This window comes from Callithrix jacchus, chromosome 1, assembly GCF_049354715.1.
Source record: "Callithrix jacchus isolate 240 chromosome 1, calJac240_pri, whole genome shotgun sequence".
NCBI classification, from domain to species: domain Eukaryota; kingdom Metazoa; phylum Chordata; class Mammalia; order Primates; family Cebidae; genus Callithrix; species Callithrix jacchus.
The window spans coordinates 100,686,553-100,714,207 of NC_133502.1; the positions used below are offsets into that span (position 1 = coordinate 100,686,553).

At 35.6% G+C, this 27,655-nt stretch overlaps 1 long non-coding RNA gene across 1 annotated transcript in view; it reads right to left on the minus strand.

The window, feature by feature from the left end:
* LOC128932036 (uncharacterized) overlaps nt 1-27,655 on the minus strand; it is a 127,715-nt gene that overhangs the window by 58,585 nt on the left and 41,475 nt on the right. The window lies entirely within an intron of this gene.

Sequence of the window (27,655 nt, forward strand, 5' to 3'; positions counted from 1 at the left end):
TTCATGTCTTTAGTAATTAGCATAACATACTACAGATGAGCCTTGAACAACACTGTTGTGGACTATATGGGTCCACTTATACTTTTTTCTTTTTTTTTTGAGACAGAGTCTCACTCTGTCACCCAGGCTGGAGTGCAGTGGTGGGGATCTCAGTTCATTATAACCTCTGTCTCCTGGGTTCAGGTGATTCTCCTGCCTCAGCCGCCCCTGTAGCTGGGACTAAAGGCTAGGATCACCACACCCAGCTAATTTTTTTATTTTTAGTAGAGATGTGGTTTCGCCATGTTGGCCAGGCTGGTCTCAAACTCCTGACTTCAGATGAACCACCCACCTTGGCCTCCCAAAGCACTGGTATTACAGGTGTGAGCCACTGCACCAGGCCAAGGGTCCACTTATACTTAGTTCCATACACTTCAAGCATGCACCTTCTTCATCCCCCTTCATCCTAATAGGGTAATGTCATAATTTTTGCTAGATCAGTACCTATTACTTACATTATGATGACTGTGCATAACTATGTTATGCATAGTTGAACCATGTAATATAATCACTCTTATACTTTTATTCAGGTATGTTTTTTATATCTTGGTGTTATTTTGTTCTTTATTTTTCCTGAAGATAATAATCTTTAAAAAAATTTGCTTAGATTTCTAAACACCACACTTACACCCAAATTCTTCTCCAGTGAAAAATATCTCTCATTCTGTTCAAACTTCTTAGGTATTAAATCAATATCATCTGTTTAAAGAAAACTATCTGAAAGCCTTTTGATTAACTTGCTTGTACTGGTTGCCTTCTAGATTTGGTATGAATCTAGAAGTACTCACCTTGAATTAAATAGTACTCATCTTGAAACTTTAGTTGCTCCTTTTTCTGGGGACTGCATTTGTCCATGTCTTACGTTACATCACTTGTTTTCTGGACCTCATGTACTCTTTGTCTGGGGTTTCCTCACTTGTTCTGCAGGATACACGTAGCCCTAATTTCAATAGCTTTTTGTAAGGTAAATTTTTAAGACCTTATTTGGCACAACAAGAATTTCTTCTACCTTTATGGTTAATTGAGAGTTCACTGTACATAGACCCCTAAATCAAAAATCATATTTCCTCAAAATTGTGAAAGTATTGTTCATTTACTTTCTACTGGCCAGTATTGGGTTGAGAGGTCTAAAGCCAGTCTGTTGCTTCTTTCTTTTATGACATCTAATTTTTTTTCTGTCTGCAATTCATTTGGCTCCTCATTTATCCACATATATGTTTGAAAATTTGCTCCTCATATATGTTTGAAATTTTACAATAATACTTCTTGGCATAGCAGTAATCTATCTTTAGGTCTCTGCCTAGGCTCACTCTATCTGGAAACTTATAGTATTCAATTCTGAGGAATTACCTTAAATAATTTATTTAATGATTTTCTATGTTTCATTGTCTCTATTCTCTCTTTTGGAGTTCCTGTTATTTAGCTATTGGAACTTATAGACTAGTCATCTAACTTTATCTCATTCACTTTTTATCATTTTTCTTCATTTTCTAGGAGATTCTTCATTTAGTCTCTCTTATCTTTTGAGGTTTCATTTCTGCCATTTTAACCTCTGCATGTTTTCTTGTCCTCTGAATTCTTCTTATAATACAGCCTTTCATTCCAATTCTACGATTGCAATATCTTATCTTACATCTATAACAGTGTTAATAATATTCATTGGTTTCAGTTTCACTCTCCCTGTATATTTTCTGTTTCCTTCACATTGTTCTAGTCAGTTTATTTTGATTTCTGCCATTATATCAGATACTATCCTTAAGTGTTTGGTGATCCTTTACACTCTGCTCCTATTAAAGAGGAGGGGACTAAGAGGCTGATTGAAATTTTGCTTTCATGATAAAGGCTCGTGGACTATGGGTTTCACTGTAGGGTACTATGAGTAACCTATTTTGTTAGACCAATACCAGTGTCAGAAACATTTACTTAATTTCCTCGTTTTGTATGAAACCTTGCCCCCTGCTGTGTCTGGTGTTTCCCAGCCCAGAGAGTCTATGTTTCGCTTATTCAGAAAATAAACCTCTCATCCACAGCTCTCATGGAGGAAGAGAACCTTGGAGTTTCCTGCATCTTACATATTCTTTCAACTCACCCTCTTTTTTTGTTTTAAGCTCTACTTCACCTCCCACATCCAGAATTACTTGGCATCACCAATGCCTGAGAAAACTAAGGATTCTATGGAGTAAATCAAGTTGTTGTTTTCCCTTTTCTCACTCTCAGTTTAGGATTTCGCTTTTTCAGGTTGGCTGCATTTGATTGCTTTATCCATCTGCATTTTATTTTTAACCATGTGATGCTTTTGCATCTTCTCTTTTTTCTTTGTTCTTGTAGGTTTATGTTTTCCAAGTGGAGGGTTAGGAAGGGCTGAAAGGAAATGCTTATGTTGAACCTACCACCTTTAGTTGGACGTCTCTATAAATGGTTGGTAACTATATATTAAAATGAGATTTTATTAAACTTCCCCTATTCTGCAGTCAAGAAGATACAACTTTTTTATTTTTGTTTTTATTTTTTTTGTATTGTAGTTGGACATTTTCCGGGTTATTCTCTTAGGTGGAAACAAAAATCCGTGCTAATGGTTACTGTACTGCCCAATAAAGTTTTCATATTTCACAAGCTTTCTGAATTTTCACTCAATAAATGGTTACAACTACCTCTTGAGATTCAGAGCTCTCTTAAACCTAGACTTTCTTTTACAAAACTAATCACAAGGAAATTTGGTTGGTTCTTCCTAGGCACAGTGATGAAACTTCGTTGGTTTTTAACAAGAATTGCCTAGTATGGAATACTCTTTGCTTTATAAAGTTAGAACAACCCTAGTCAATCAGCAATATTCCAACTTCTTAGAGAAGATCATAAGACAGATCCTTATTTAAGAAGAAAAGTACTCTGACAAATGTTTTCACTCTGTCAAGTTGGTCTCTCTGAATGGCTTCCTTGGGTCCCTGCATGTTTGAGGAGTGAATATGAGGAGATCTTATTTTCTCTTGAAGTGTCACTGTTTAGATTTTTCCAGTGGCATCAGGTCCTATTATAGTTTGTTGACCTGTCAGCAAACTATAATAGGACCTGATGCCACAGGAAAAAAAAAAAAAACCGAATTGACTTACCGTTGTACTGCAATTCATGAAGCATCTTGAGGCCAAATGATTTCCAGGCTTGTACTACAGGTTTTGGGGTGGGTTTATTTTTTCTTTCAGTTCTATTTAGCACTGCTTGTTTTCTTCCTGGTCCATATTCTATGTGTATCTATTAAGTTTACCAACAACTCAAGTGTGGTTTCACAGATCCGTCAAAATTTACAGTAAATTAGAAAGGTAATGTTTCCAAGAAGATTTAAAATTACTGGTAGTAAAATAATAACCACAACCCAGATTGGACCCTCTGGGGAGGCTGAGGTTTGCTTTTCCTGAAATGGTCAATTTTGGATTGCAATTGAGGCAGCTTCCTGAGTGATGAGTGAGTCAAGGAGAACGAATCTAACAAGCCCTTATGTTTCAAGTTCTGTAATCTCACCCTCCTCGTATGGATCCATCATGTTTTCTGCAAAGCTATTTTTATGTCTTCTTTTTCCTAAGCACTATAATATACAAAACCACACAAACACTTGTAGTTGTTGTTTTGTTGTTGATGTTGTTATTTACAAGTAAGCATCGTTAAAGTAAACCTGCTGTCTTGTAAAGGCTACGTGAGAAAATGTTCAATGTATCAGTTTTAGAGGTTTAATGAGCTCAGTGTTAAAGATGTAAAGGACCTTCCTTTCTACTTCCTTTAAAAACTGAACTATTCTTCCATTTTCAATACATCCAAAGTAAGGTCACACACTGCCTTCAGTTAAAAAGGCAGCATGCTTTAAGTGGATGTCAATGATTAGTTAATTTACAGTGAGGCTGAGAGAAGAAAGAAAACAAGGTTGGGGTAAGGGCTGTAGTCCAAATTTGCCAGTTTCCCAGGTGAGTGCTTTATTTGAATTAAAATATTGGTTTTGCAAGCTCAAGTCAACAGAGACTTCTTTCCCCACAATTCCACACAGTATATAAAGAACAAACCTCAAAGCAATTCAGTGGGCACATATTTGGTAGCTGAAGCACTCTATCTTGCAAGGCACATTAAAAGAGAAATAAAATCCTTACTGCATTCAGACAAGGCTCCTTCCCAGCTGAATATAATGTGACCACAACATGGAGTACAGAAGCTAGTTACAGGTGAACCAAAAGGCGGGACTGTTAGGTCAGCACACACTCATTTAACTAATTGGCCTCCACAATTTGTGAAACTGGATTGACTCCAATAAACTACAAGGCTGAGCATCAAATTAATGTGAAATGCCTCTTGAAACTTAGCTGTACTTCACTGAATTTTGAAGTTAAATTAATAAAAGAGGGTGTAACCTTTAGTTTTTCTTATAATAAAACATGAACTTTCGAATTTCAGTATGAGGAAAAATGCACATCAAGAAGTTTTCCATTGCTTTCTCATAAATACTATTGCCCTATAACAATTTTTATGTACACAATTATGCATCAGACTGTTCATTTCTAAACATTAGATTTCCCTTTGTGTATATTCAAAACATTGATCAAAATTTCTCCATACTCATTCTAAAAGAAAAAACTTCAGACATAAATTGTGAGAATTTTAGCTTAATTAGGTGCATATGTCCAGATTTTTTCTCTAATTCCTAGGAATATTGTCAGGTTTGAATTTACAAAATTAATACATTTACAAGCACAAAATGCAAATCAGGCTTGCTTTAATATTGGAGTAGCCTAGAACGCTTTGGCCAAGTAGACAAAATTTTTTTCCAAATATTCCCAGACCACCAGTTTTTTCACATATGCCCATTGGGTGGGAGATAGGAATATAACACTGACTTAGATACTGTTTCCAATTTCTCAATGAGCACATTGGAAGGAGGCAAAGGATTGGTCCAAACAGGAAGCTGATCTCAGTTCTTCTAGGGCCAATATCTGGTAAAGCCCATGAATAACACATACTTTTTTTTCTCTCTCACTCCTGACAGTAGATACAGTCAGCTGAGACCAGCATCGAAAAAAAACTCAGTCAGGACCTTTAAACCCATGAGAATGAGAAATAATCGTGTACAAATTCTTTCCTCAAATCATCTGGTAATGCTTTATGAGACCAGTGATGTACAGCATTAACCTTCAAGGAACTCAAGGCAGAGCACAGAAGAATGCTGAAAAGGTCAGACCTTTCACCATAATTACTACCAAAAATTCAGAGGATACTTTCAGTGTTAAAATTTCTCGATTATTCACACTTAAAAAGCACTGAACAGCATTAAAGAGGGAAATGACTTTCTCCTCTTTTTAGTTAATTGGGCAAAGCTAGTTGCGCTTGTTACCAAACAAACAGATTACACTCATTGCATTATTTTTCTGCCATGAATTTTAAGTACAACTGTGGCAAGAGAGGTTTTACTTGGTTTGAGTATTATAAGAGCCTATACATTTATCTGAAGGCACAAAAACAGAAATCTAAGAGAAAAGCTTTGGAAACCACTCAGATTTTCTATCTGGATATGTATTCATTCCAGTGTTTGGAGCAATGTGGCTTGAGGTGATTTTGTTTTAATGAATTTGTCCCATTTCTAATTTAGAAGACCTCTCATCTTACAAGACTCCCTGATATCACATTGAATTCTCTTCCACTTCCTTGTCTAGTGCTCTCAGGAACCTGGACTTGCTTCTGCAGAGTGCTATAAAACTATGTCCAAGGTTTAATATCAGATTGCATTTTCCACACACCCAAGACACAAGCAGTGGGAATGTAATTTATATTACTAATATCCAAGGAATGGCAGAGAGTAAATCTGCTCAACTTCTTGGAGCCTTGTGGACCATGGTATATTCTAAAGCAGGAGAAGCTTAGACCAGGATTACATAGTTATCATGACTTGTGAGGCTATTTGGGTTTTTCCAGTGGTAGGAAGGACAAGTAAAGGGAAAACATGTATTTTGATTTCAATTTAAAGAACAACTAGACTTCACATGAAGAAAAAGCTTTATATTCCTGTAGCTCTGTACTGTGAACTTTCCTGGTTACCAGAATTACTGGAATTGTCCAATAGATCTTTTAGTCAGTCATTCTTCTGAATAGCATTTATTAACCATTTTCTCTGTCCATGGCATGCTACACAATGCTACAATAAATAAATAGGTATATATCTATGTATGTATGAACATCTATACATATTTCTTTATTGGAAGGTAAATACTACAGATAACACATATACATCTATACAAATAAATTACAATCCATTGGAGGTGGGTCTACCTATAATACTCTCTATTATATAAGCGAAGATAAAACCAAACTAGATCAAATCAAAGTGATGTAGTTTAAAAAGTATGAGGAAAGCCTGGGGCATGTGTAGAAAAATTTCACTGAGGGCATTCAGAGGGGCTTCCTAAAGGAGACAGATGAAATTTTGGCTGAATAGAATTTTGAAAGGTAGGTGAGGGTAAAAGATGTTAAGCAGCTAACACCCTGCAATTAAACGTAACAGCCACACTTCCCCCAGGAGAGTTCTTCTGTACTTCCCTCAAAATGATCACCGGCTAGACCAGGCTCATGAAATACTGCTGTGGTTGTCATCTCTAAAAACATTACTGCTCACATATGCAAAGGTAAGAAACCAGAATTACAGTACTTGCTATTTATAAAATATAAGAGCAATTCTTATCATATTGGTGCTACAAGAAGAAAAATTTAATATTTGTAATGTTTATATAGAGATTTATCTCTGAGACAGTCCTCTCATATACATTATTTCCTGGTATAATCTAATATTTGCTAGGAATCTTCCTCATGTTCAATACTTTTTATAACTATAATAAATAATCCAATTCAATTTTAAAAATAATAATGTTTTCCTCCAAATTCTAATAATCCTGTGATACAATCTGTCCCCAGTTGTGGTTATATGTAGTAATTTCCCTTCCTTTTCAATTTCTTTGTCAAGTCCTTTTCTTTGTCCCATTAATTTTTTTTATATGTAGTCTTTTGGTTCAAAGGGGTCATAGGAGGTTGGTTGGGTTCTTTAGAATTTATAGTTTCATGATATCTTTCAATTTATTTATTTAATGTTCCAGATATTAGTCTTGTGAAATATTATATAAAACAACTAATGGATATCATTGCTGACTGGGTCAGGTGTTTCATTTGTATATTTATACTTAGCTGTAATAAATCTTATGTGGGTCTATTTTACTTTCTTGGTGGTAGGCGGGCAAAGCAGATATGAGGGAGGCAGTGTTGCACATACATATTAAAGATATCTCTAATAGCAAGTCTCTTCTCTAAAGTAAATTTCTTTCCAAGCAGATGAGCCCTTCTTTTGAAATAAATATTTAATTGCCGTAAGCATTTGCATTTATAATTTTGGGGCAGATTTAATAGTGATAATATCTGGATTTGACTATCAGTCTTTTGCAAGTGTAGGTAGAAAATATTCATAAATCCAATGTAATAAAAGCTGTATATTTTTTATTAATGATTAATGTACAAGCACAGGATTCCTCAGCTTCCCCTTCCCAGGAGTACCCAATTGTTTCATAAGGAGTTATTCCTCTCTCACTTTCTACATGCTCTTGGGGGTTGGGTGTTAGCCAGACTAACCTTCAATTACGGCTTCACAGTCTTGATAATTATACCCAGAGTATGAATTGACCTGAACATAAATTAGACTGAGGCTCAGAATGTAGGGTGTGTGATATAAGGACATAGAAAGAGAGGGTGGTCGAATCACTGTTGTGGCAGTGGTACCGATGATGGTGGTGGTGGCAGTGTCAATGATGGTGGCCATGGCTTCATCTCACCATTTGTACCTGCAGTGGCTCTGTTTGGATAACCTCAGCACTTAGCTGTGGTTCTACCTGAATAACCACCCTGTTTCCTGTCGATTTTAAAATTCTGGTTTCTTGGTCTTTTAATAATTCTTTGAGTCCTAATATAATTACTGTATGTCCCTTTAAATTTTAATTTTTTACTTAAATAACCAAGGATAGTTTGGGTGGCTTCCAACCAAGAATCCAGATAGATATGAAGAGTATCATTCTGAGAGCAAATCCATAGGAAATAGGATTGATATCAAAGTCTTGCTGGGTGGTTAGAAGGATTAAAACTTCACCTCTGTTGGAAGCACAATATAAAACACAATTCACTTTTAATAATTTGATTTAAAATAAGAAGGCCCTCAAAGTGAGTGTGGAATACATAATAGTTTTATGCTTGTTATTTTCCTTGTTTATATAATTATCCTGTGGCATATGATAGAACTCCTTGTTTTTAGGAAATATACACTGAAATATTTAAAAGTAAAATGGCACCATGACTGCAACTTATTATTAAAGAGTTTAAAAAACAAGAATAGATAGATAGCAGAGCACGAAAGAGAGAGAGAACACAAATGTATTAAAATAAACATTCGAAGATATGGGTGATGGGTATCAACATCTAAGATTTCTTTGCATTATTCTTGCAACTTTTCTGTAAGTTTGTCAAAAAAAAAAAAAAACACCAAAAAAACGAAATCTTAAAGTTATGAGGCTTCACAGATTCATCTAATCTACCCTTCCTTTCTCGCACAATTGAGGAAACATATTTGAGAAATCAAGCAAGTTGCTCAATATCACATTGCTTGACAATGATAGTCTCTCTCCAATAAAGATGTGAAAACAATGTAGAGACCATGGCATATATGGTCTCATTAAGGTTCCAGTTGAAGAGTAAGAGGGGTCGGGTCCATTCCATAATAGAAAGGTAGGGAAAGTTGGATAGAGGAAGGATCCATTATAGAGAGACAGAACCTTGAGAGTTTTACAAAAAGAGTTGGAAGATGGGGTAGGGCTGCGAGTATCATAGAGAAAAGTACAGCTCAGAAGGATACCAATGTGTACAGTATTTTTAAGGTGGAAGTTACCTGTCTTTGCAAACGGGCTCATTGATGGCCCTGTATTCTGGATGGAAGGAAGGTGCAGATGCATATGTCACATTTACAGACATGAGGGCTCACAGTAGAGCTCTTACAGTCTTAGACAAGTTACTTTGCTTCTCTGATCTCCATTTTCTCATCAATAAAATAGGTATAACAAGACCTCATGGGTTTTAGGGAAGATGAAATTAGTCATTACAGGCAAAGTGCTTAAACAATGCCTGGTATATAATAATTGTACAGTACCTACCTATTGGCTATTTGCTCTGGGGGTAGGGTTTAGATATATATCCTTGTCTTTTTTCTTCTATGTAGGTTTATTTAAAGTATACACTTGTATCACTCTATGTATATGAAGAAGAGTAAGCACTTAAAATTCTGATTAAGCCAAAAAGTATCCAAAAAGGTCTGCACTATAACCTGACTTGTAAGAATTGATCTGTTCTAATGGAAACACACAATGATCAGTGTATTCCCAGAAGATGACTTGACCAGAAAGATTCAGGAAGAAAATTGAATATGCACAGCTTAATCTCTTATCTACTGGGATATGCTTTTTCTGAATGATATTAATTATAAAATGATGGTAATGAGATATTTTGAAATAAACTAATATGGAAGAGCCTATGTTTCAACCAAGTTCTAGGTTCTGAATATTTACTGGTGAGAAGAATGCCTACATACCACTTACATTCTATTTAGAGAGGCAGATTACAATAAACAAAATTGAAATATGGTTATAATAGTGTACCAGTATGTCATGTAGCAATAAAATCTACTAGAAACTAAATTAAAGGATAAAAGAAACAAAGATGACAGAAGGATGGTTTTGTGTCTGCTCGAAGAATATTCCAGTGAGAAGAAACAGCAAGTGGGGATAACCCTGGTCTATTTGCCAAAGACATGAAAACCTCATGTTTACCACGTGATAAGGAAGGAAAGGAACTAGAACAATAAGTTGGAAAGATAGGCAGGGGCCAGATAACATAAATCCTTGCAGGGTCTGCTAAGGTGTTTGGCTTTTATTTCGTTGAGCACTAGAGAAACAGGACCTGGTTTGTGTTTAGATCACTGTGGGTGGCATATGGGGAGGTGAGGTGGAAAGCAGGCGGTGTTGAAGATTATGTAATGGTGGCTCAGATGAGGTGGCTCAGGCAGTGGTAAAAGGGATTAGAGCCTAGAAATACTTCAAAGGTACAGCTGATGGACTGTATTAGGAGTATGAATAAAATAATGAAGTAAAAAAATCTTAGATCTTTAACCTGAGCAAATAGCTGAACAATTAAGTCCTTTTCTGAGATAAGAAACACTGTGGGAAAAACAAGGAAGGTTTGATGATGGAAATCAAGACTTCTATTCTAGTTATGTTTAATTTGATATGCCTTGTAAACATTCAGGTGAGAATTATGAAGAATAGTTAGGATAGGAAAGTCTAGAAAGCACAGAAGCAGTCAGGACTTCGTTGAAGAAGAGGGGACTCTGTGTTCTCTAATGCTGCCAAGAGACTGAAAAGATAGTAACTAAAACACTGATCACTGGAACGAGAAAAATTAACATCCTCTTGGGAATAAAAATCCTGATTGATGGAGTAATGGGGACAAAAACCTGATTGCAGTAGCTTACAAAACAATGGGAACTAAAAATAGTAGTGACAGTGTGTACAGATACCTCTTCCCAGTAAATCTGATAAAAGAGGAGCAGAGTCATGGGACAGTACCTGAAAGAGAACTTGAGGCATGACTTTTTAAAGATGTGCAATATTATGACATGTTTGTAACTTGATGAAAATACCCATTACAGAGAAAAAAATAATGATTCAGGCAAAAGACAGTATAATTGAAAGCAAAGTCTTTGAGAAAAAGAGAGAAGATAGGATCTAGCTCGTAGCAGCAAGACAGCTCGTAGCAGCAAGACAATTCATCCATTTTAACGTAAAGAGTAAATATTCATACAATAGGATATTATGCAGTAGTGAATACGTACAAATTCACTGTCTTGGATGAATCTCACCAAATGTTGAGCAAAAGAAGTGAGCAGCAGAAAAATACACACCGTATAATCATTCAAATCAAGGAAAACAATACATTGTACGAATATTATCATAAGTAAAAAATCTTGAAAGCAGGAAAATGGTAACAAAAAATACAGCATGATGGCGATAGGATTAGGGGAGAGCATAAAAGTAGATTCAGTAAGGCCGGGCACGGTGGCTCAAGCCTGTAATCCCAGCACTTTGGGAGGCCGAGGCGGGTGGATCACGAGGTCAAGAGATCAAGACCATCCTGGTCAACATGGTGAAACCCCGTCTCTACTAAAAAGAAAAAGAAAAAATTAGCTGGGCACGGTGGTGCATGCCTGTAATCCCAGCTACTCAGGAGGCTGAGGCAGGAGAATTGCCTGAACCCAGGAGGCGGAGGTTGTGGTGAGCCGAGATCGCGCCATTGCACTGCAGCCCGGGTAACAAGAGCAAAACTCCGTCAAAAAAAAAAAAAAAAAAAAAAAGTAGATTCAGTTTTACTAGTCAAGTCTCATAAAGTGAAGGTAGAATCATAAGTCTTTATACTTTGTTTCGTAACTTAGATATCTTGTATAAAATAATACAGAATGCTTTGAAAGTATTCCACTAGGATTTCTAAGCGGGTAGCCTTAGAGGCATTCCACGTGACTGAGTAACATACAGGCAGTGTCTTCATAACCTTCTGGAAGAAGTAGCTCCATGAGAATTCTAGGCTTGGATTAATCACTTAAACCCACAGACTCCCGATCCATGCTGGAAAATGTTTCAGTACATTTAGCTTTGCTGTGATACCTTTTCAATCCTACTGTGAACCTTGTATCCTTAGCCAAATCATATTTGTCTGGAAAGATGATTTGCTAGTTTTTTCACATACAGCCATACATCCTCCATAGTTAAAAGTCTAAGACAATATCATACTAAATACTAATGACACTTTATTCCCACTTTAAAGCTTTTGCTCTTATCATAACTTACATATCCTGGCCAAGATTCAAGAACGTGAAACAGAGTCCGCTTGTATGAAATAAGGCAATAAATGTTCCTCCTCACTTCTCTGCCTCCATCTCCTTAACTTACACATTCTATCTCTATGTTCATCAAATTTTTAAAAGACTTATCAGAACAAGCTGCCTCTTATGTTTCACTGTCCTTTTATTTCTTTCCTTCCATTCAGTGTAGCAATCATTACCTTACATATATTATAAGCCTTGCCTCTTTTTTCCTCTTTTATCCTGACCTGGAAAAAATTACCCTGTTAATCCACCTGTTGTTCTACTCCATAACTATACTAACTGTAACTAGTGAAAACGGGACAAATAAGCACCACCTGATCATCCTGGTCACTTTATTCATTTCTAAGCACATTTCATGCTCTATTTTGTGTATTTAAATATCTTACTTTACTAGGAAAAGAAATAAAAGAATCTGTTTCCTACCATTAAATTTTCCCACCTGTTTCTTTTATTCCTGGGTTTTGCTAGTTCACATTATATCTGCTATTGTCTAGCTATTTCTTCCTTGAGTTTGTACATTTCACCTTCATAGTGATACAGTGACAGAAAATGGTTTAATCACATTTTTCATAGGTTCCTTGGCAATATTTCTTCTCGCAATGCCCTTTGCATAAAGATGGCCTTTACAACATTTTTCCATTTTATTTATATAAATGTTTATTTTTGCCTTACAGTAATTTTTCTCTTGATACTACCAATACCTTTTCCCTACTTGTCATTGAATGAGTTAGATATTCATGTTAGGAGTGAGAAAACGCTCAGGTTGCCTTTGATGCTTCACTGCTCTTTATTGTACAGACAGATTGCTTCCTTCAAATATGGCTCCTGTATATGGTCATATGTATAGCCCTACTTCCTATGTGTTTCTGTCACAAACTATCCAGTAGGTCATCTGCCTCTGAGCTGTAATTAAGTCCCTTTAGGGAAAAAAAAATGGCTGGGGAAAGATTTTCCTTGGTACTTTTTTTTTTTTTTTTTTTTTTTTGGTACTTTCAGAGATCTGATGCCACAGGAATCTCACCATTCTCTCTATCATTTTCCTTCCCTTACATAGTTTCTACACAATTTCAACAGCTTTTTAAATAATTTTTTATCATATCAATTATATGTTTCCTAGTTTTAAAGAAAATGTTTTGAAAGAATTTGTGTGTGGAATAATGGGGTTGGAGTTCTGTATGTTGCTTCTGTATGATTTCTAGGAGGAATAAAAAGAAATATGCTAACATATATTCATTCAAATTGTATTGCTGTTATTTTTTACATCTTAATTACAGGCTATCTTGTTAATTTGTAGCCATTCTTCTCTACTAATATAAGAATTAACACTATATACTTCTATTCTTAACTTGCATCCTGTAAGTTCGAATAATATTTTTCTCATTCAGTTAGAAATATCTAAAATGTTTCCATTTTTTGTTTCATGCATTATTTATGGGTGTTTTTAACAATTTCAAAACACTTTTTTGTCATTTTATTACTGATCTACAACTTAATTCCATAGTGATCATAGAACACAGTCTGGCAAATCCCTCCCCAACCTGAATAAAAAGAAAAACAAAGAGCTCCAATATTATACCCAGCAACATCCCAGAACTTAAATATAAAAATAAGACAGTTTCTGAGGTCACATAAAAGTGAAAAATCTATGAGCAGAATGTAAGAGAGTCAGATTTCAATATCCACATCCATAACAACCCTTCCCTCAATCTGTCTGGCACCAAATGTGTGGGAAAAAATCCACAAGTAACAGTTTCTATACTAGATAAAAAGTGAAATTTAAGTAAACAACCAATTTCTCTAACATCTTGGGGTTCCTGACAGGAGACCACGAGTAAGACAGTACAAAGAGAGAAATACAAAAGCAAAAACAGAAAATAAGCAACAAAATGGCAGTAGTAAAATCTTATTTATCAAGAGTATAAGTGGACTCACTTCTCCAATTTAAAGGCATAGAGTACACATAGAGAAAATTTGACTTCCTCTTTTCCTAACTGAATACCTTTATTTCTTTTTCTTGCCTGATTGCTCTGGCCAGAACTTCTAATACTATGTTGAATATGAGGGGTGAGAGAGGGCACACTTGTCTAGTACCAGTTTTCAAAGGGAATGCTTCCAGTTTTTGCCCATTCAGTATTATATTGGCTATGGGTTTGTCATAAATAGCTTTTATAATTTTGAGATGTGTTACATTGATACATTGTGAGAGTTTTTAGCATAAAGGGCTGTTGAATTTTGTCAAAGGCCTTCTCTGCATCTATTGAGATAATCATGTGGATTTTGTCTTTGGTTCTGTTTATGTGGTGGATTACATTTACAGATTTGCATATGTTGAACTAGCCTTGCATCCTCGAGGTGATGCCAACTTGATCGTGATAGATAAGATTCCTGTATACTTTGAAGACCCCATTAAGATGATAAGCAACTTCAGCAAAGTCTCAGGATACAAAATGTGCAAAAATCAGAAGCATTCCTATACAGCAATAACAGACAAACAGAGAGCCAAATCATGAGTGAACTCCCATTCACAACTGTTACAAAGAGAATAAAATACCTAGGAATACAACTAATAGGGATGTGAAGGACCTCCTCAAAGAGAAGTACAAACCACTGCTCAAGGAAATAAGAGAGGACATAAACAAATGGAATAACATTCCATACTCATGATTAGGAAGAATCAATATTGTGAAAATGGCTATACTGCCCAAAGTAATTTATAGATTCAATGCTATCCCCATCAAGCTACCATTGACCTTCTTCACAGAACTGGAAAAAATCACCTTAAACTTCATATAGAACCAAAAAAGAGCCTGCATAGCCAAGGCAACCATAAGCAAAAAGAAAACAAAGCTGGAGGCATCAAAATAACTGACATCAAACTATACAACAAGGCTACAGTAATCAAAACTGCATGGTACTGGTACCAAAACAGAGATATAGACCTATGGAACAGAACAGAGGCCTTCAACATAATGCCACACATCTACAACCATCTGATCTTTGACAAACCTGACAAAAACAGGCAATGGAGAAAGGATTCCCTGTTTAATAAATGGTGTCAGGAAAACTGGCTAGTCATGTGCAGAAAGCAGAAATTGGACCCCTTCCTTATACCTTAAACAAAAATTAACTCCAGATGGATTAAAGATTTAAACATAAGACCTAACACCATAAAAGCCCTAGAAGAAAACCTAGGCAATACCATTCAGGACATAGGCATAGGCAAGGACTTCATGACTAAAACACCAAAAGCATTGGCAACAAAAGCCAAAATAGACAAATGGGAACTAATTAAACTCCAGAGCTTCTGCATAGCAAAAGAAACAATCATTAGAGTGAACTGGCAACCAACAGAATGGGAAAAAATTTTGTAATCTACCCATCTGACAAAGGGCTAATATCCAGAATATACAAAGAACTTAAACAAATTTACAAGAAAAAAAAATCAAAAAGTGGGCAAAGGATATGAACAGACACTTGTCAAAAGAAAACATTTATACAGCCAGCAAACATGAATAAAAACTCATCATCTCTGGTCATTAGAGAAATGCAAAGCAAAACCACATTGAGATACCATCTTACATCAGTTAGAATGGTGATCATTAAAAAATCTGGAGACAACAGATGCTGGAGAGGATGTGGAGAAATAGAAATGCTTTTACACTGTTGGTGGGAGTATAAATTAGTTTAACTATTGTGGAAGACAGTGTGGCAATTCCTCAAGGATCTAGAAATACAAATTCCATTTGACCCAGCAATCCCATTACTAGGTGTATATTCAAAGGATTATAAATAATTCTATTAGAAAGACACATGTACACATATGTTCATCGTGGCACTGTTTACAATAGCAAATACCTGGAACCAGCCCAAATGCCCATCAATGATAAGACTGTATAAAAAACTGTGGCACATATACATCATGGAATACTATGCAGCCATAAAAAAGTATGAGTTCATGTTTTTTGCAGGGAAATAGATGAAGCTGGAAACCATCATTCTCAGAAAACTGACACAAGAACAGAAAACCAAACACCACATGTTCTCAGTCATAAGTGGGTGCTGAAAAATGAGAACACGTGGACAAAGGGAGGGGACTGTCACACACCAGAGCCTGCTGAGGGGGTAGGGAATCTAGAGAAGGGATAGGAAGGGGTGGGGTTGTTGGGGAGCAATAACATTAGGAGAAATACCTAATGTAAGTGATGGGGGATGGATGCAGCAAACCACCATGGCATGTGTATACTATATAACAATCCTGCATGATGTCCATATGTCCCCCAGAACTTAAAGTATAATAATAATAATAATAAAGGCATAGAGTGGCTGAATGGATAAATAAACAAGAGCCAACTATATGTTACCTACAGGAAATCCACTTCACCTATAAAAACTCAAATAGACTGAAAGTGAGGGGTTGGAAAAAGATATTTCATGTAACAGGAAACTAAAAATGAGTAGGAGTAGCTACATTTGTATTAGAAAATATATACTAGAAATCACAAACAGAAAAAAGGAGACACATAAAGTCACTTTATAATGATAAAGGGGTCAATTCAGCAAGAGGAAATAACAATTACAAATTTCTATACACTCACCATCAGATCCCCCAAATATATAAAATAAGCAATAATAGACCTAAAGAGAGTGGTAGACTGAAATACAATAATGATATTTTGGGGAATCCAAAGTCCCACTCTCAATAATAGATCGATCATCTAGAAATAAAATCAACAAAGAAACATCAAAGTTAAAATATATACTAGACCAAATGGTCCTAAATGATATTTACAGCACATTTCATCCAACTGCTGTAGAATACACATTATTTTCATCAACAGGTAAAATATTCTCTAGAGTAAACAATAGTGTAGGCCATAAAACAAGTCTCATGAAATTCACGAAAGTAGAAATCACATCAAGTGTCATTTATGACTACAAAGAAATAAAACTAGAAATGAACACTAACAGAAACCCTGAGAATATATAAGCACATGAAAATTAAACATGCTTTGGAACAACCAAAGGATTAATGAAAAAAAAATAAAAAATTTAAAATTTTTTTGAAAACAAAAAAGGGAAATACAACATACCCAAATCTATGGGACAAAGCAATAGCTGTACAAAGAGGAAAGTTTATAGCAATAATGCCTATATTAATAAGCTAGACTGACTTTAAAGGAACAACCTAATGATGCACCTCAAGGAACTAGAAAAGCAAGAACAAACTAAACTCCAAACTTGTCGAGGGAAAGAATAAATATCAGAGTAGAAACAAATGAATTGAGACTAAAGTAAATACAGAAGTTCAATAAAGCATAAATTTGACTTTTTGAAATGATAAGTAACAATGATAAACCTCTAGCTAGTCTATATAAGAAAAAGAAAGAAGACCCCAATGAAATCAGAAACAAGAAAGGAGAGAACGATTGATACCAAAGAAATATAAAGAAATGTTAGAGACTATTATGAGACACTGTACACCCACAAATTGGAAAACATAGAAGACACAATTTCATGTACACGTAAAACCTATCAAGACTAAACCATGAACAAACAGAAAACTTCAACACACCAATAATGAGTAACGAAATTGAATCCATAATAAAAAGTCTCCAATCAAAGAAAAATCCAGGACCTGATGACTTTACTGCTAAATTGTACCAAATATTTAAAGAAGTTTTAAATTCATTCAAACTCTTAAAATATGAAAAGGAAAAAAATACTTTCAAACTCACTCTAAGAGGCCAGCATTACCTTAATTTCAAAAGCAGACAAGAACATAACAACAAAAAAAGAAAACTATAGGCCAATATCATTGATGAACATAGATGCAGAAATCCTCAACAAAATACTGGCAAAGTGAATTCAACCAGACATTAAAAAGATTATCATGATCAAGTGAGATTCATTCAGAGAATGCAAGGATGGTTGAACAGACTCAAATCAATAAATGTGATATATCACATTAGCAGAACAAAGAACAAAACCTTACGATCATTTCAATAGATGCTGAAAAGCATTCGATAAAATTCCATATCCCTTGATGATAAAAACCCTTAACAAATTGGATATACATGGAACATACTTCAAAATAATAAAGGCCATATATGACAAAATGACAGCTAACATCATATTGCATGAAGAAAAATTAAAAGCCTTTCCTCTAAGATCTGGCACAAGACGAGAGTGCCCACTTTCACCACTTTTATTCATCGTAATACCAGAAGTCCTGGCCAGAGCAATTAGGCAAGAAAAAGAAGTGAAGGCATCCAAATTGAAAAGAAATAAGTCAGATTAGCCTTGTTCATAGACAACATAATCTTAGAAAAATCTAAAAACTTTACCAAAAAAACACTCTTAGAACTGATAAACATATTCAGCAAAGTTTTTAGATACAAAATCAACATACAAAAATGTTTTTTTGGTAAAAAAAAACATACATTTTTTTTTTAGAAAGAAAAAAAGAAGGAGTGAAGGAGAGGAAGAAAGAGGAAGAAAAAGAGGGAGAGAGAACGGGAATATAGCTTTTTCTAAAAATAAATATTAATGGCCGATCAATATTTTGTGTATTTAAGGTGGAGAATGTATATTTTGTGTATTTAAAATGGAGAGCTCTATAAATATTTATTGAGTTTACTTGTTTTGGATCTGAGTTCAAGTCCTGGATATCCTTATTAATTTTCCATCTCATTGAGTCTAAATCTCTTTATGGGTCTTATGTATCTGGGTGTTAGGATCGTTAGCTCTTACTGCTGCACTGATCCTTTTACCACTATATCTTTGTTGCTTTGAAATCTATTTTATCAGATGCGAGAATTGCAACTCCTGCTTTTTATTTATTTATTTATTTTTGCTCTCCATTTGGTTGGTAAATCTTTCTCCATCCCTTTGTTTTAAGTCTTTGTGTATCTTTGGATGTGAAATGGGTCTGGATGTAGCATACCATTAGGTTTTGGCTGTATCTTTTGATTGGGGGATTTAGTTGACTTAAATTTAGGTTTACTGCCATTTGATGTTAACTGGCTATTTTATTCATTCATTGATGTAAATTCTTCTTTCTGTTGATGCTCTTTACTTTTTGGTATATTTTTAGAAAGGCTATTACCGGTTGTTCCTTTCTATGTATAATGCTTCTTTCAGAAGCTCTTGTAAAGCAGGCCTGGTGGTAATAAAATCTCCGAGTACTTGCTTGTTCATAAAAGATTTTATTTTTCCTTTAATTGTGAAGCTTAGTTTGGCAGGATATGAAATTCTGGACTGAAAGTTCTGTTCTTTAAGGATGTTGAATATCGGCCCCCTCTCTCTTCTGGCTTGTAGGGTTCCCACTGAGAGATCTGCTGTAAGTCTAATAGACTTCCCTTTGTGGGTAACCTGACCTTTCTCTCTGGCTGCCCTTAGTATTTTCTCCTTCATTTCAACCCTGGTGAATCTAACGATTATGTGCCTTGGGGTTGCTCTTCTTGAGGAATATCTTTGTGGTATTCTCTGTATTACCTGGGATTGAATATTGTCCTGCTTTGCTAGATTGGGAAAGTTTTCCTGAATAATATCCTGAAGAGTATTTTCCAACTTGGATTCATTCTCTTCGTCGTATTCAGGTACACCTATGAAATGTAAATTAGGCCTTTTCACATAGTCCCATATTTCTTGGAGACTTTGGTCATTCCTTTTTATCCTTTTTTCTCTATTCTTGTCTTCTTGTTTTGTTTCATTAAGTAGGTCTTCGACCTCTGATATCCTTTCTTCTTCTTGATCAATTTGGCTATTCAAACTTGTGCATATTTCACTAAGTTTTCGTGTTGTGGTTTTCAACTCTGTTAGTTCATTTATATTCCTCTCTATATTGTCTATTCTTGTTAGCATTTCGTCAAACCTTTTTTCAAAGTTCTTAGTTTCTTTACATTGGGTTAGAACAAGTTCTTTTAACTCCCAGAGGTTTCTTATCATCCACCTTCTGAAGCCTACTTCTGTTAATGGCATTTATATACACCAGTATAAATATGTCAGTAGCATTTATATACACCAACAGTGAACAATCTAAAAAAGAAATCAAGAAAGAATTCCATTTATAATCCCTTCAAAGAATATAAAATACCTAGGAATCAATTTAACCAAAGAAGTGAAAGATCTATACAAGGAAAATAATAAAACACTGATGAAAAAAACTGAAAAGAACACAAAAAAATAAATTTCATGTTCATTGACTGAATGAACTAATATTGTTAAAATGACAATTCCACTGAAACCAGTTTTCACATTCAATGCTTTCTCTAGCCAAGTACCAATGACATTCTTCACAGAAGTAGAGGAAACAATCCTAAAATTTATACAGAACCACAAAACACCCCAAAAAGCTAAAGCAATACTAGGCAAAAAGAACAAAGCTGGAATCATCATACTACTAGACTTCAAAATATACCTCAAAGCTATGGAAACCAAATCAGCATGTACTAGCATAAAAACAAACACATAGACCAAAAAAGAAAACAACAACAAAAAAACACCTAGAAAAATAACCCAGATACTAATCCACACATGTACACCAATTCATTTTCAACAAATTTGCTAAGAGCATACAATGGGAAAAGGACAGTCTTAAAAAATGGTGCTGGGAAAATGGGCTAACCTTATACAGAAAACTAAAACTTGACTCCTGTCTCTCACCTTATATAAAAATCCAATTAAAATGGACTAAAGAATTATAGACTGGAAACCATACAATTATGAGAAAAAAATACAGGGGAAATGCTCCAGGACATTGGCCAGGGCAAATGCTTTTTGTTTATAAGATCTCAAAAGCACAGGAAACCAAAGAAGAAATGGACCAATGGGATTACATCAAGCTACAAAGTTTCTACATGGCAAGGGAAAAAATCAACAAAAGACACAACTTACAGAGTAAGCAAAAATATTTACAAACTATCCATCTGACAAGGGCTTTATAACCAGAATGTATAAGGATCTCAAACAATTGAAAAATATCTGATGGGCCAAAGAACTGAATGGACATTTCTCAAAAGAAGATGTACAAAAAAGAAAATCAATATATTGAAGACATATCTTCACTCCTGTGTTTACTGCAGTACTACTGCAGCCAAAATATGGAAGCAACCTAAGTGCTCATTAATGGATGAATGGAGAAAATGTGGTATATATAGGAAATGGAATATGATTCAGCCTTTAAAAAAGAGTGAAATCCTGTAATTTGTAACAACATGGGTGGATGGCCATTAAATTAAGTGAAACGGACCAAGGATGGAAAAACAAATATTACATGTTCTCACTCACTAAAAAAGTGGATCTGGGCTGGGCACTGTGGCTCACGCCTGTAATCCCAGCACTTTGGGAGGCCAAGGCTGGTGGATCATGAGGTCACGAGATCGAGGCCATCCTGGTCAACATGGTGAAAACCCGTCTCTACTAAAAATACACAAAATTAGCTGGGCACAGTGGCGCATGCCTGTAATCCCAGCTATTCGGGAGGTTGAGGCAGGAGAATTGCCTGAACCCAGGAGGCGGAGGTTGTGGTGAGCCGAGATCGAGCCATTGCACTCCAGCCTGGGTAACAATAGCGAAACTCTGTCTCAAAAAAAAAATAAATAAATAAAAGAGCAAAACTCCGATTCAAAAAAAAAAAAAAAAAAGTGGATCTCATGAAGATAGAGAGTAGACTTGTAGTTCCCAGAGGATGGGAATGCTATGGGGAGGTGGGAATGAAAAACGGTTAATTAATGGATATACATACACAGTTTGATAGAAGAAATAAAAATAAAACCCAGTGTCTGATAGATCAGAAGGGTGACTATAGTTGACAATAACCTACTGAATATTTCAAAACAGCTAGAAGAGAATCATTTGAATATTTCCAGCATAAAGATAAATATTTACGGTGATGGATATCCCAATTATACTAATTGGATACTTTAAAATTATATTATTAAACTATCACATGGACCCCCAAAATATGTACATCTATTATATATCAATAAAAAATAACAATTTTTTAAAAAGTACACAAAAGTAAACAATAAAACTAAGGCTTTGAATTTTTTAATGGTAAATCTAAAATATCAAAGAACGCAGTTGGCATGATGCCTATTCATTGGAAGCATTAAGGCTTATTCTGTGGCCAGCATATGGTCAAATTTGGTGAAAGTTGTATGTGTGAGAAAAAGAAAACGTAATCCTGTTAGATATGGGACTCTCTATATGACTGTTGAATTAAGCTTAGTAATTTGTTGCTCAACTATTATCTTTACTTGTTTTTGTCTGCTTTGAAGAGACAAATGCTATAAACAGTTGAGAAAGTTTTGTTGAACTTTTCAAAGAATGGTGGTGTATTTTTCTCCTTGTGTACTTATACAAATTTTATTACTATATTTTATTTTTGAACTTTTGTTTTAGGTTCAGGGATACATGCCACAGCTTGTTACATAGGTTAAGTCATGTCACAGGGGTTTGTTGTACAGATTATTTTGTCACCTAGGTACTGAACCTAGTACCAATGGTTATTTTTCCTGCTCCTCTCTCTCCGTCCACCCTCCAGGTTCAGGACGACCCCAGTGTCTGTTGCTCTCCTCTGTGTCCATGTATTCTTGTCATTTAGCTCCCACTTATCTTTCTTTATTATATCTGGACCTTTTGTCAGATGTCATTATTGTTCTTCTTGAAGTACATTATATTAAATTTCTTTTATAAAACATTTGTGGGTGATCAAGTCCTAAGTTTAGTTTAGTTTTTTTTTTTTTTTGAAAAAAATCTTTCCTCAGTCTTAAAAGATAGATTTTTTTTATACATATAATTTTGACACAATTGTGTCCTTTCATCTTTTAACAACATTATTCCACTGCTGGGCATGGTGGCTCATGCCTATAATCCCAACACTTTGAGAGACCAAGGCAGGCAGATCACTTAGGCCCTGGAGTTCAAAACCAGCCCGGGCAACATGAAAAAACTCATCACTACAAAAAAAAAACAAAAATTATCTAGGCATGGTGGCACACGCCTATAGTCCCAACTACTCCAGAGGCTGAGACAGGAGGATTGTTTGAACCTGGCGAGTAAAGATGGAGTGAGCCAAGATAGCACCATGGCATTCCAGCCTAGGCAACAGAGTGAGACCCTGCCCCCAAAAATAAAATAATTCCATTGTTTTGAAGATTTTACGGTTATTAGAAATATACTACTCTTAATTGTATCTTTCTAGGTAATTGGGTTTTCTTTCTCTACTATTATTTTTTTTCTTTCCATGGTTTCTATGTTTCTTTTTATATATGAATCTTAGTGAAGATTTCCTTATATGTATCTGATTTAATATTCACTGCACTTCCTTTAACTGTGGAGTCATCTTATATTAATTTTAGTAATTTTTACACATAAGTATGTTCAAAATGAAGCCAGTGAAGCTTAAGTTTTAGGATTCTTCACTTGCATGGATGATTTCCACAACCCTGGAATGAGACAGCATTGTGTTCACATGTTCATGTATGTTGTAAATTTTCAATATTTTAATCACAGCAGGTTGAAATTATTCTCTATCTCTAACTCCTACTCCTTCACATTTTCTTGGTGTTGAGTAGCATTGGAGAAGCTGCAGGCATTTGGGGAATCTCGCTTGGTGAGACACTTAATTTGTATTCAATGGGATATATTTATGTAGTTTGCAAACTCATATAGTCAGTTTCCAGAAAATATCTTACTGCCCACCATGGGTACTCAGTTCTCATCATGACACGAAGATACAGGATTCCACTAAAACCCATAATATGCCACTACCATAAGGACATTAATGACTGGTAACGAGGGCCAACAGTTCAAAGAAAATTTGAAGTACTCTGAACTCCTGTATCTCACAAGGCCTTCAGGCCTCACAAACCTGAATCTGCTCCTTGGCTCTTTAAATATTATCTGTTACTCGTGTCTCAATTTTCTCACTCTAAGACTTCAATTACACATTCATAAGAACTTCATATATTATCCTTCATTCTTTTAGCCTCTCTTTCATATTTTCATTTCTTTACCTCTCGGTGTGGTAGTATATTTTTCTATAGATTGATCTTCCAGTTCACAAATCTTTTTTTGTTTTTTGTGTATTTTTTAGGACAGGTGTCTCACTCTGTGGCCCAGGCTGGAGTGCTGTGGTGTAATCTCAGCTCACTGCAACTTCTGTCTCCTGGGTTCAAGCGATTCTCCAACTTCAGCCTCCGGAGTGGCTGGAAGTACAGGCGTGTGCCACCATACCCAGCTAACTTTTGTACTTTTCAGTAGAGATAGGGTTTTACCATGTTGGCCAGGCTGGTCTGATATGCCTGGCTTTAAGTGATCTGCCCACCTTGACCTCCCAAAGTGTTGGGATTACAGGCATAGCCACTGCACCTGGCCTCACAAACTTTCTCTACCTGTGTCTAAACTGTTGTTTAACCTACCCCTTGGGTTTTTAGTTTTATTTAAGTTTCTACTATAAAAGTTCTATTTGTTTCAATTTTTTGGTTATCCTTATAGAGTCTTGTTGCTTGCTCATTTTAATGATTCCGTTTTATTTATTTAAACATCATGTATAGTCACATTTGATTCTGTATCTGATTTTTTCAATATATGAAATCCTTTGGCATGATGATTCTTCTGATTACCCATATGGTGGCTTTTGTACTGTAAGTCTGATGAGCTTAGATTGTGAGTTTAAATTTGGCTAATTTTAGAGAGTGAGATTCCTGAGGGTTCAACTTGGAGATTTTTTCCAATAAGGGTTTGCTTTTCATTCCTCCAGGATCCAAAGGTCCTATCAATCTGAGTTTAATTTAGTTCTCTTCAAGGATCTTAGTTTAACAATAAGTAGCAAGTCAGCGTATATGTGCTAATCTATGTTTCCTTTGGGCTTTCAGCTTATATTTTACCTTTGTTTGTATATTTTTGAATTTATTGGCCTTTGGAGTTTTGGTTTCATTTCTGTAAGCCAAGAATATATTTTGACAACTGTTTTGATCCAGAATCTGTTCACAATAGAAGGACTCTTCAAAATATGCACTATAGGACATCCTGCTGGAGTCTTTCAGCGGAATCCTTTTTGCATTGTCCTAAGTGGTTTCTCAAAATTAAGGACAGTATTTTTGTGTGTGTGATTGCGAGGCTATTTATTAATAATTTGGGAGGCTGAGGCAGGAGAATTGCTTGAACCTGAGAGATGGAGGTTGTGATGAGCTGAAATTGTGCCATTGCACTCCAGCCTGGGCAACAAGAGCAAAACTCTGTCTCAAAAAAAAAAAAAGAAAAAAAAATATGTATATAATATATATGTTATATATTATATATGTGTTATATAATATGTATTATATATATTATATTATATATAATATATAATATGATATATAATATATATACTCAAAGGCTTATTATGAAACTGAAAGGGAACTTAGAAGTAATTTGTTGGCCAGGCACGGTGGCTCACGCCTGTAATCCCAGCACTTTGGGAGGCCGAGGCGGGTGGATCACAAGGTCAAGAGATCGAGACCATCCTGGTCAATGAGGTGAAACCCCGTCTCTACTAAAAATACAAAAATTAGCTGGGCATGGTGGTGCATGCCTGTAATCCCAGCTACTTGAGAGGCTGAGGCAGGAGAATTGCTTGAACCCAGAAGGCAGTGGTTGCGGTTAGCCGAGATCGTGCCATTGTACTCCAGTCTGGGTAACAAGAGCAAAACTCCGTCTCAAAGAAAAAATAAAAAAGAAGTAATTTGTTGAATATTCCTAATGCTTTTGTCTCTTAATATCCTGATATAGCCTCTTTGACCACACATTTATCAGACTATCACTAAGATGAACCAGCATTACCAAAGAATATTAATTCTGCAAGAAAAAAAACTTAATCTTTAATGCTAAACTTTAAAACTATCTCAAATGCCTAGTAATTTTTCTTAGAAAACTATTTTACATAGTATTGCTCATCTTGGTGTTACTTCATGAGAATTAGTTCTTTAATACACAAACACACACACATACACACTTTTAATTGTACTTTAGGTTCTGGGGTACATGTGTAGATCACGCAGGATTGTTGTATAGGTACATACATGGCAAGGTGCTTTGCTGCCTCCATCCCCCTGTCACCTATATCTGGCATGTCTCCCCATGTTATCCCTCCCCAACCTCCCCACCACCCGCTATCCCTCCCCTATTCCCCCCCAACAAACCCAGTGTGTGATGCTCCCCTGTGTTCAGGTGTTCTCATTGTTCAACACCTGCATATGAGTGAGAACATGTGGTGTTTGACTTTCTGTTCTTGCATCAGTTTGCTGAAAATGATGATTTCCCGATTCATCCATGTCCCTACAAATCACCCTAACTCATTGTTTTTTATGGCTGAATAGTATTCCATGGAGCATATATGACACATTTTCCTTGTCCAGTCCATCATCAGTAGGCATGTGGGTCAGTTCCAGGTCTTTGCTATTGTAAACAGTGCCGCAATGAACATATGTGTGCATGTGTCTTTATAATACAATGATTTATAATCCTTTGGGTATGTACCAAGTAATGGAATTGCTTGGTCAAATGGAATTTCTATTTCTATGTCCTTGAGGAATCTCCACACTGTCTTCCACAATGGTTGAACTAATTTACACTCCCACCAACAGTGTAAAAGTGTTCCTATTTCTCCACGTCCTCTCCAGCATCTGTTGTCTCCAGATTTTTTAATGATGCCATTCTAACTGGTATAAGATGGTACCTCAATGTGGTTTTGATTTGCATCTCTCTAATGACAGGTGACAATGAGCATTTTTTCATGTTTGTTGGCAGCATATATGACTTCTTTTGAAAAGTGTCTTTTCATATCTTTCACCCACTTTTGAATGGGTTTTTTTCTTGTAAATCTTCTTTAGTTCTTTGTAGATTCTGGATATTAGTCCTTTGTCAGATGGGTAGATTGCAAAACTTTTTCCCATTCTGTTGGTTACCAGTTCACTCTAATGATAGTTTCTTTTGCTGTGCAGAAGCTCTGGAGTTTAATTAGGTCCCATTTGTCTATTTTGGCTTTTGTTGCCAATGCTTTTGGTGTTTTAGTCATGAAGTCCTTGCCTATGCCTATGTCCTGAATGGTTTGGCCTAGATTTTCTTCTGAGATTTTTATGGTGTTAGGTCTTATGTTTAAGTCTTTAATCCATCTGGAGTTAATTTTAGTGTAAGGTATCAGGAAGGGGTCAAGTTTCTACTTTCTGCACATGCTAGCCAGTTTTCCCAACACCATTTATTAAACAGGGAATCCTTTCTCTGTTGCCTGTTTTTGTCACGTTTGTCAAAGATCAGATGGTTGTAGATGTGTGGCATTACGTTGAAGGCCTCTGTTCTGTTCCATTGGTCTATATCTCTGTTTTGGTACCAGTACCATGCTGTTTTGATTACGTTAGCCTCATAGTATAGCTTGACATCAGGGAGCATAATGCCTCCAGCTTTGTTCTTCATGCTTATTTCTATAGACTTAAACATTAATTATGTGTCAGGAACTCACTATCTGCATATCCTTAAAAGAATGTTATTTTAAGGCCCTGTCGGGGGAATAGGAGGTTAGGGGAGGGATAAAAGGGGTGGGGGGCTAGTGGAAGGACAGCATTAAGAGAAATACCTAATGTAGATGAC